The 10,324-nt window shown below is 42.6% G+C and overlaps 1 pseudogene; it reads left to right on the top strand.

Annotated features, from left to right (window-relative positions):
- The first annotated feature begins 528 nt into the window (after nucleotides 1-528).
- On the top strand, nucleotides 529-6,308 carry LOC107465553 (uncharacterized; annotated as a pseudogene).
- Nucleotides 6,309-10,324: the final 4,016 nt, after the last annotated feature.

Below are 10,324 nucleotides of genomic sequence, written 5' to 3'. Positions count from 1 at the left end.
TCAGTAAGCTACCAAGGCGCAAACCACCAAATCTCAAAAATGACTACTCCATAACATTATTCCCCATCTTATAGCATCTTCCAATAATGAGATTCACTATAAAAATAATTTACAATTCCAATAAGGAGATTTATTATAAAGGGCAAAAAACCAGTATAAGCCAATGTCATCTGAAATTGACGTATATAAGCCAAAGTGAAAATTGTTTCAATAATGCGCAGATCTTGTATTTATATAATTCGAACCAGTATGGTTCGAACTGCAAATGAAAGTAATTCGAACCGAGGCAGTTCGAATTACAACCTGAATTTTCTTCATAAATTGAACCAGCTTGGTTCGAACTCCTAGTTCACATAATTCGAACCAATGTGGTTCGAATTATAGAGAGAGAGTCAGACCTTAGTAATTTGAACCGGGCTGGTTCGAATTACACAAAACTTAGTTCGAACCGGGCCGGTTCGAATTAGTGGGAGAGAGACCTCTATATAACCGTTCTAACCGCGAGTTGGTCTCATTAGATGGAGTAAGATGGCTAGTGAGGAGAGTTTTGTTGTTTTGGTTCACCACAGAGGATCCATTAGAGGAAAACTTGTTCCGGAGTGAAGTTCACAGATAAGGATCCTCTCTGTATTGTCGTGAATCAAACGATAACGTATGATGAACTTGTTAGAGCTGTCCTGATGAAGCTTGGCCTGGAAGGTGCGAAGCGGGTTAAGAAGTTTCTCTATCGCATACCAGTCTCGATCCTGCACGATACGGTGAAGTATGATTGTCTGACGATTGGTAGTGATGAGGACCTGCAAGTCATGTTTCTTTGTCGGAGACAGTTTCCGGAGGTGAGGACACCAGAATTGCTCGCAAAGCTGGTTGATGTGGTATCCAGCTCAGGGGGTTCAAACCGGAATACCACCAATGTAGCCACGGCAGCTGGTTCTAGTTCCTGGGCTGCCGTGGCTTCTTCCTCCGTCCCAGTGTACGAGCCAGCGGTCCAACTTGTCGCCTCCCCGTCTTTTGCTGTTGATCTGAACGACGGTGTAGGTGACGAGGTAGGATCCGTTGATATTATGCCGAACGCCTTACAGGGCATTCCACCGGTTGGCGTCGGAGACGGAGTCTTGGGTGATGTTGAGGAGGACGACGTCGAGCCGGATACGATTGAGGATGACAGCGGCGACGAGGTTGGAGCGACTGGGCCTGCATTGGCGGGTGGTGGTTCTAGCTCTGGCACACAGCAGTATCCACCACATTTTTCCTCGTTGGACCTGGACGCCATGAGACATGAGGGGGTTTTAGGGGACGCTGTTGGTTTCGGAGCTAGAGATGCGGAAGGGACTGCTGGTCTGACAGAGTTCCAGGTTGGTCAGCAATTCCAGGATAAAGATGAGGCCCTTTTAAGTGTGAAGACTTACAGCATCCGGCGGGGGTACAGTACAAGGTGGTGGAGTCCGATCACCGCCGGTATGTGGGCAAGTGTTTCGAGTTCGGGAATGGGTGCACATGGTTGATTCGACTGAGTCTCCGGAAGCGCAAGGGCATTTGGGAGGTCAAACGGTACAATGGACCTCACACTTGCCTGGCCACATCCATCTCGAGTGACCACAGGAGTTTGGATTATCATGTCATTTCGGCGTTCATTATGCCAATGGTTAGGGCTGATGCATCCGTGAGCATAAAGGTGCTCCTGAACGCCACGGCAGCGCACTTTGGTTTTAGGCCGACTTACCGGAGGGTATGGATGGTGAAGCAGAAATCTATTGCCCTCATCTACGGTGACTGGGATGAGTCCTACAACGAGCTGCCTAGGTGGGTGTTAGGTGTCCAGCTGACGATGCCTGGGAGTGTTGCGATCCTTAAGACGAGCCCGGTTCGAGTTGGAGGACAGGTGGACGAGTCTCAAGCGTACTTCCACAGACTTTTCTGGACTTTCCCGCCGTGCATCGAGGCATTCCGTCATTGCAAGCCGCTAATCAGCATTGACGGCACACACCTGTATGGGAAGTACGGGGGAACGTTGCTCATCGTGATTGCACAGGACGGGAACTCCAACATTCTACCTGTCGCATTCGCACTAGTAGAGGGTGAGAATGCAGAGTCCTGGACATTCTTTCTCTCGCACCTTCGACAGCACGTGACCCCGCAGCCCGGTCTGCTGGTTATATCGGACAGGCACAACGGCATCAAGGCTGCGCTTGAGGCCCCTGACGGCGGTTGGTTACCGCCATCTGCGTACCGTGCATTCTGCATACGTCACGTAGCGGCTATTTTTGCCCTTACCTTCAAGGGCAAAGACGCTAGGAGGCTCCTAGTGAATGCGGCGTATGCGAAGACCGAAGTTGAATTTGATTACTGGTTTGATATTCTGCGATATGAAGATCCGGCGATGTGTGAGTGGGCGAACCGGATTGATTACTCGTTGTGGACTCAGCATCGTGATGAGGGGCGGAGATTCGGTCACATGACGACGAACATCTCCAAGTGTGTGAACTCTATCCTCAAGGAGGTCAGAAATCTCCCTGTAGCTTCCCTGGTGAAGGCAACATATGGTAGGCTTGCGGAACTCTTTGTTCGCAAGGGGAGAGAGGCTGAGGCCCAGATGGGAACAGGACAACAATTCAGTCAGCATTTGGTGAAGTGTATTGAGGCCAACATGAAGACGGCCAGGTGCTTCACGGTGACGCTGTATGACCGGGATAACTCCGAGTTCACTGTAGCAGAGACCACTCCGACTGGTTCTTTCTCCTTGGGTACTTACAGAGTATCACTTGCCTCTCGGACATGTGACTGCGGGTACTTCCAGGCTCTTCATTTCCCGTGTCAGCACGCACTTGCATGCTGTGCCTACTCACGGGTCACCTGGACCTCTTACGTTCACAGCGTCTATCAGATTAGCTCGATGTTCAGTGTGTATCGGATGGGATTCACACCTCCGATCCCGGAGGGCTTCTGGCCACCTTACGACGGGCCCACGGTGATTCCAGACCCTGAGAAGAGGCGTGCGAGAGAGGGTCGTCCTAGATCCACTAGGATACGAACGAATATGGACGAGGCAGATCCGAATCGGCCAAAGAGGTGCGACCTATGTCGCCAACCCGGACACACACGACGTAGTTGCCCACAGGTTGGAGGATCGTCTCAGACAGGCGGCCATTAGTGCGCATGTTGTTAGTCTTAGTATTATTTTCATTTAAGTTTTCCTGTTAGATGCAATGTTTGAACATGTATGTAACTAGTTGATCTTTATACATTGTACTTTGATTGTTGCGAGTAGTAATGAATATGTCTTCTTTCATTATGAGTACTGCTACATGTTCCGTAGACAGAACTGGTGACCAGCGGATGAGGATGGAGGCTCATTCAGATCAACATCTAACGGGGGCTGTGTGCCTGATGTCTGACCACCACTGCGGGTGGTCACGTCCCCCTGCATGATGGCGGTGATCTCCTTTAGGAAGCGTGGACTCCCGAAGTCCCCAACAAGCGTGTCTGACCCAACAAAATCTGACCACTGTGATCCCGAGATGCGCCAAGGTGTACCCCCCTGCTCAGCCTGCTCATCGGCTGGCACACCAACGAAGTAATCTCCAAGAGGGCCTGATCCAAGTACAGCGTCACCCATCCCTGTACCATACCACTCACCTGCATGACCTTCATCGTGTGTGCTAGTACCAGCAGCTGCAACAGCCCCTGAACCACCCCCAGCAACGTGCCCATGCTGATCGTCGTCGTCGTCCCCATGGTCAGCACGCCCCCTCGCCCTACCTCCCTGGCCTCGTCGTCCACCTCTAGCGGGACCGGCGTCGTAATCATCGTGCACAGCATGATCAGGCCACCTCCACTCACGCTGGCTCCGTCGTGTCCCCACACCCATCCTCCTCTCAACCCTATGCCTGTCCGGCACGTCCTCAAGACGATCCATGTCAGGAACTCGCCCCGGACCCCGCCTGTGAGGCCTCCACTGGAATCGGAACTGCTCTAGGATCCCCCAACTGCGTCTCCGGAGAAAAGAACCTCTTCCCATGCTGACTCCACCAATCTAGGAATGCATGCGACGGTCCAGGGTCGGCCACAACGTCGAACCTCAGCACAGAGTCCTGACGAGAGTCCCAAAGGAGATGCCACTTCTGCAAAGTAGACGGGAACCATCGATTGCCGCCTCTCCCGTCCTTGGACATCAGAAAGTCAATGTTCAGGGCGGGATGCGGAGGGGGCTGTACCCCTCCAAACTGCGGAAGAACACGATCTATCTGATGCCACTCTATGACAGCAAAGTAGATCAACGCGGTAACGGAGCGCCACAACGCCATATGCCGAGGCTCCAAAACCTCTGGATGCACAACCTGAAGTACGTCGGGGCTACTGTACGGCATCCATATAAACTGCAAAAGGAACTCACCCTTGTCAGGGCAATTGTAGCACACAACTAGAAAAGCTTGATTATAAAAGGACACTTGTTAACTAGCATACTCACCTCCCTGTCCTGTAACCGGTCTATCCTGAGCCTCCACATCTGCACTCTACGACCCTTCTCGCTCCCGGAAGGGTTGTAACCTGACCATCTGCACCATACACATGTGTTACATCTACTGAAATATGTGTTCAGATTATGCAATAGAATATTAATGAATACGCAGTTATGTATGTCAAACTGAAATAGATAAGGCCTAGTATAGTACCTCGAGGCCAACGGCCAGCTCAACTCCTCATATCCTGCAGGCCTAAACCGAGGAAAGCGCCAAAAGATCCAAGACTGTAGTAGCTAAAGCGGGCCCGCTAACTTGACGATTTGTCTGTTCGCCACGCGGCACATGCACCGGTACAACTAAGCCAGTGCGGCAGAACCCCAGCTGTAGGTACCCAGCTCCTCCAGCCTCGCTACGTACGGAAGCCATCTGATGTGAATCCGGTTCCCTGACTTGTCCGCAAACAACTGCGTGCCCAACAACATCATGATGTATGCACGGGCATATCGGCGCACAGTGTCATCATCTGCATCCTCAGGGCACTCACCGAAAGTCTCCTGAAACCAGCTGCAGTTCACTGCGTACTTCTGAACCTGACTGGGAGGAGGTATAACTCCGAGCAACTCCTGGAACCAGACCCAGGCTGGACGGCCAACCTCGATGTATATATGGAACTCTGACAAGCACCCGCTCACGTAACGGCCGTCCACTGGCAAACCCAGCTGGTATGCCACGTCCTGGAGTGTGATCGTGCACTCTCCGAACGACATATGGAACGTGTGCGTCTCGGGACGCCATCGCTCCACAAATGCACTGACAAGGGCCTCGTCTAGCCGGAACCATTGGTCGTTCAGCCTTGCAAGATGGTATAGACCTGCCATCTGCAAGTACGGAACGTATCTGTCATCAAGTCGCATGCCCTGCTGCCGCCGCATGCTCCTAATGCATCGCTGGGGCTGCGCACAAAATGAACCGCATAGTTAGAACCAGCATAAAAACCAACCACAACCGTAAGCAACACGATAAATCATCAACAAACCATTCTGCTAAATAAAACCGCATACCCTAATCCACTTACATAAACCGCTAGCATAAACCACTCGCAAAAACCGCTAACATAAACCACCAACATAAACCACCAACATAAACCACTAACATAAACCACTAACATAAACCACTGCCCTAAACCACAAACCTAAACAACTAGCATAAACCACTAACTTAAACCGCTAACTTAAACCACTAACATAAACCACCTACATAAACCACTAACATAAACCACCAACATAAACCACTAACATAAACCACTACCCTAAACCACAAACCTAAACCACTAGCATAAACCACTAACTTAAACCGCTAACTTAAACCACTAACATAAACCACCTACATAAACCACTAACATAAACCACCATCTAACCCACATACAAAACCACTAAGGCACAAATAGAGCTAGAATCAAAAATAGTTCCGTACTTACCTCCTTGTTGATGACCCCGGCTATATGAGCAACTCCGTCCAAGCGATATAACCGTGCCGGATTGTCCCCCATGAGCAGAGTATTCCGTTCAGGTCTTCCTTGGAGAGAATCTGGGTCATTTTCTCTGAGATTTTGTGGGGTAGGGGAGAGGAATAATAGTTCAAATGAGGGTGATTCGAACTCCTTATATAGCCGAATCACCCCTAATTCGAACCACCTTGGTTCGAATTATGAAGGAGCACGCCAAGGGTAATTCGAACCAGCTTGGTTCGAATTACATGGTTTGGTTTCGAATGAATAATTCGAACTAGATCAGTTCGAATTACGTGCATTATGAGTTCGAACCACCTTGGTTCGAATTACGTTGAAACTTCCTCTCCTAATTCGAACCAGCCTGGTTCGATTTACTAAGGTTTGTAGTTCGAACCAACTTGGTTCGAATTACATAAAGATAGTGTTTGACTTATTGCTGAAACGATTTTCGGTTTGGCGTATTTACGTTACACACTTCTTGGCTTGGCTTATTATGGTTTTTTGCCCTATTATAAAATTCAATTAATTTTCAGCAACAAAATGCAATATCTTAATTCAATTATATATCAATATACACAAACATAAATGATCCAATAATCTAATTATTCAAACTACATCAAATATTCAAATTCACAATTTCACATCAATATCCTAATTCACATCAATTATTCAAATTTCAAACAGCATCAAATTCTAATTTCTAAATTGATAAAATCGATTCTTACTCAAAAGTGGAGAGCCGAGACCAATTGAGAGTCAGAGACGCAGAGACAGATAGTGACAGAGACGATGTAGTGACGAGGCAGAAGACAGAAAACGGAGAAACAAAGAGCAAGCAAGCAGGCGAGCAGAGTAGGTTAAGAGACACTGAGACAGTGAGTCAGCGATAAGCCAGTAGCATCGATGACTCCGCGACAGCGATGCGGATTGTGGAAAAATGAGAAGGTGAGCGGCGAGCTGTACATCAGTTATGCGAGGGGGAGAAGGAGGGCAAAGACAAATTTGAGAAAGGAGAGAAAGAGAAGAGTGTTACGGGCTTTGGGATTTCAATTTTAGGGGTGAAGTCAAATTGTTTTTGGGAGTGGAGTTTAAGGTGGGGTCAAATTATTTTTAGAATTTTAATTTTGGGGTAGGGTCAAATTATATTTGGGAGTAGAGACACCTATTTTTTTTACTAAGTGCTTCTTAGTAATTTGTCAAATTTTACTAGGGACACTTGCCCCACTCAACTATGAATACATCCATCCCCACACATTAATATTTATTAACATAAATAATCCAATTAATTAACTATGAGTTCGACCAAATTAAACAAGATAATATAACAAACGGATAAATTATTAAAATAGTACTAAAAAAAGGATAAATAACTATTTTTTACTATAAAAGATTTAAACATTATGTTCATACAAAATAATTTTCGTTCGACAAAAATGATCAATTGTTGATAATTTGGTAAACACTTCTTTCTTTTTCTTTTCTTTCCTCATCTTCTTCCATAATTACTACCACTTTCACGTTAAAAACCACCATCTCCTCTTCCTTCATTACCACCATCACCATCGTCACAATTTCATAGTCATCCTTCACCATTATCCTCCACCATTGTCGTCTGTTATGCAACTATTTTTCATATTCATCATCATCCTCTACTAGCACTACTATAAGAAAATAAAGCATTTGTAACAAAAATTTTGTATCAAATTTAAAATTGCTACAAAAAATTATTTTTTTTAACAAAAAAATTAGTGATTTTACAGAATAATAATATTTAGTAACAACAATACAATTTGTTATAAAACGATCTAATATTTTATAATAGCCTGATTTTTTTGTTACATATTATGTTGGCTTTTGTAACAAATTAGCGTTTTGTTACAAAATTTTATAATATTTTAGTAACAAATGATGTTGCAAAAGTTCAAAATAATTTTAATAAAATATCCATTGGTTTTAAAAATTCTAATTATTTTGTAACAAAATCATAAAATTCAATATTGTTTGCAACAAGTTATGTGTTTGTTACAAAATTCAAAGACTTTTTATAACTAAAAAAAGTTATTTCAAAATGTTAAAATTTTTAAGTATGAAAAAAAATTTGTTTATATAATTTTTTGCAGAATAATTTTATTTTTTTTAAAAATGTAATTTTTAAAAATATTATTTGTATTAATTAAGTATAAAAAATTAATGTTAAATTATCATTTTTTTAAATTGTAGATATTATTTTATATTGTTTTAAAAGATTAATATATAGTTGTTACTAATCAAGTTTTAAATGCTCACTAAAAATTAATTTCTCAAATTAAAAAAAATTAACTCTGAAACACAACGAAAAAATTAAAAGTAAAAAAGTGTAAAAATACTAATTTCTAACCCTCACCTTCACCAACTTTGTCCTGGCTAGCGACCCGCACCTTTTCTCTTCCTTTCTCCTCCTCGTAGCGCCTATCTGTCTTCGTTGTCCTCCCTAGCAAGGCTCTACGCAGCAGCAGACCAGCAGCAGACCAGCAGCACGTCGTCGTCCTCCATGACTCCACACAGGCCACAACAACTCTCTGGCAATAGGGGAGCATACCATCATCCTCGTAGCGCCTTTCTCTCTCTACGACTTCCTTGCACTCTGCCACTCCATCATCAACTCATCAAGAATGGAGCCTCTGAGTCAGGTTAGTTCTTCAATTTCTGATTCAGTCTCTTGCTATCTTTTGCTTCTAAATTTCTTTGTTCTTGCTATTGTTTTTTGCTTCTTGATTTTTTCTGTTCTTGCTATTGTTTGTTCTTCATTTCTATTGTTGTTCTTCACTGCTATTTATTTGTCGTTCTTGCTATTGTTTGTTATTCTTGATTTCTGTTCTTAATTTGTTGTTCTTCACTGTTGCTAATTTTTTGTTATTGATTTCTAATTTGTTGTTCTTCACTGTTGGTTGCTGCTATTGTTATTTTTTTAATTTGTTAATTGTTATTAATTTTAATTTATTAGTTCTATAATTTTTTGTGCTTGATTTTAATTTTTTTTAACTTTACTATATTGTTATGATGGCTACTATTTTTTGTGTTTAATTTGTTGTTGATTCAGTAATTTATCGTTGCTTTTTTTGTTTTGATTCACTGATGTGCTGTTATTTACTGATATTTTTCTGTAGTAATTTTGAAGTTTGATCACAGTATAAGTGACAATATTGGTGAAATTGATCGTGGAACTGATGGACATTAACGCGAGCAAGATGCTGATTTAGAATTTTACAAGTTATAAAGCTTAACAACTGGGAGTTGAATGTCACAAATTCAAATCAATAATCGGGAGTTGAATGTCATTCTCTCTTAGACTTGTAATTAAATGTACATCATTGGTTATGAAATTTGGGGTTTTAAATATGAATGCGGAAAGGTAAGGTAACTAGAAATTAAAGAGCAACCAACAATAAAATTGCAACAAGTAAAGGTAGTAAGCAAGTACACAACTATCTAGTAAGCATGCGTTGAGATGGCAACAATTAGGAAGTAACTACGCTAGGAAGCAATGGAATTAAACTAGAAAGACTACGAGAATTGAATGAATAAAAGAGATGATAATCAAATACTTAAAAATCTTTTGCTAGGATTGAGAATTTAGGCTTCCTATCCTTGTTATTAACGGCAAACATAGAAATTATTAAGAGTTATTCCCACTTCGTCATCCCTTAATATTGGGGGAAAGTCAAATAGGCATAATTGATTTCAATTCACAAATCCTAATCAACTTACCAATTAAATTTGGTAAAAGATTAGCGTTAGTGGAAACCAAATCAACTATTAACCCTAAATTACCACTCAATATTGGACATTGATAACTCAAGGATCCCTGATTACTCAACTCCAAGCCAAAAATTCAAAAATCTACTTGTAATACCCTTACTATCAAAATGTCATGTTTCTGGCTATGCCACTCTGATAGCAAGAATATTACGACGACATCTATATACTTAATAATAGAATATAAGCGTTTGACTCAAAACTGTATCGCTGTTTTCTTTGAAAAAACTAGAAGATATTTTTTCTTAATCAAACATGCATATATATATAACAAAATTCAATCACAATCCTCATACATATATACTTACATATAAACATACCAGAGTTTATATACAAGTAACTTATAAATAGTATAAGCATACATATAATTAGAACTCCTATCCCTCTTCCAAAATATAATAATAAAGGCGTGGAAAACTATAATATATACAATGATATACGACACAATTAGATGCACAGATGGAACTCCTTAAACTCTTCATCTATCTTGAAAAGAAAAATCTCTAGGGGGTGAGAACATCATCCTCTCTGGTTCTCAATAGAGGATTTTTAAGAA

This window comes from Arachis duranensis, chromosome 9 (genome assembly GCF_000817695.3).
Source record: "Arachis duranensis cultivar V14167 chromosome 9, aradu.V14167.gnm2.J7QH, whole genome shotgun sequence".
Classification (NCBI taxonomy): Eukaryota; Viridiplantae; Streptophyta; class Magnoliopsida; order Fabales; family Fabaceae; genus Arachis; species Arachis duranensis.
This window is presented reverse-complemented; position numbering and strand designations above follow the sequence as displayed.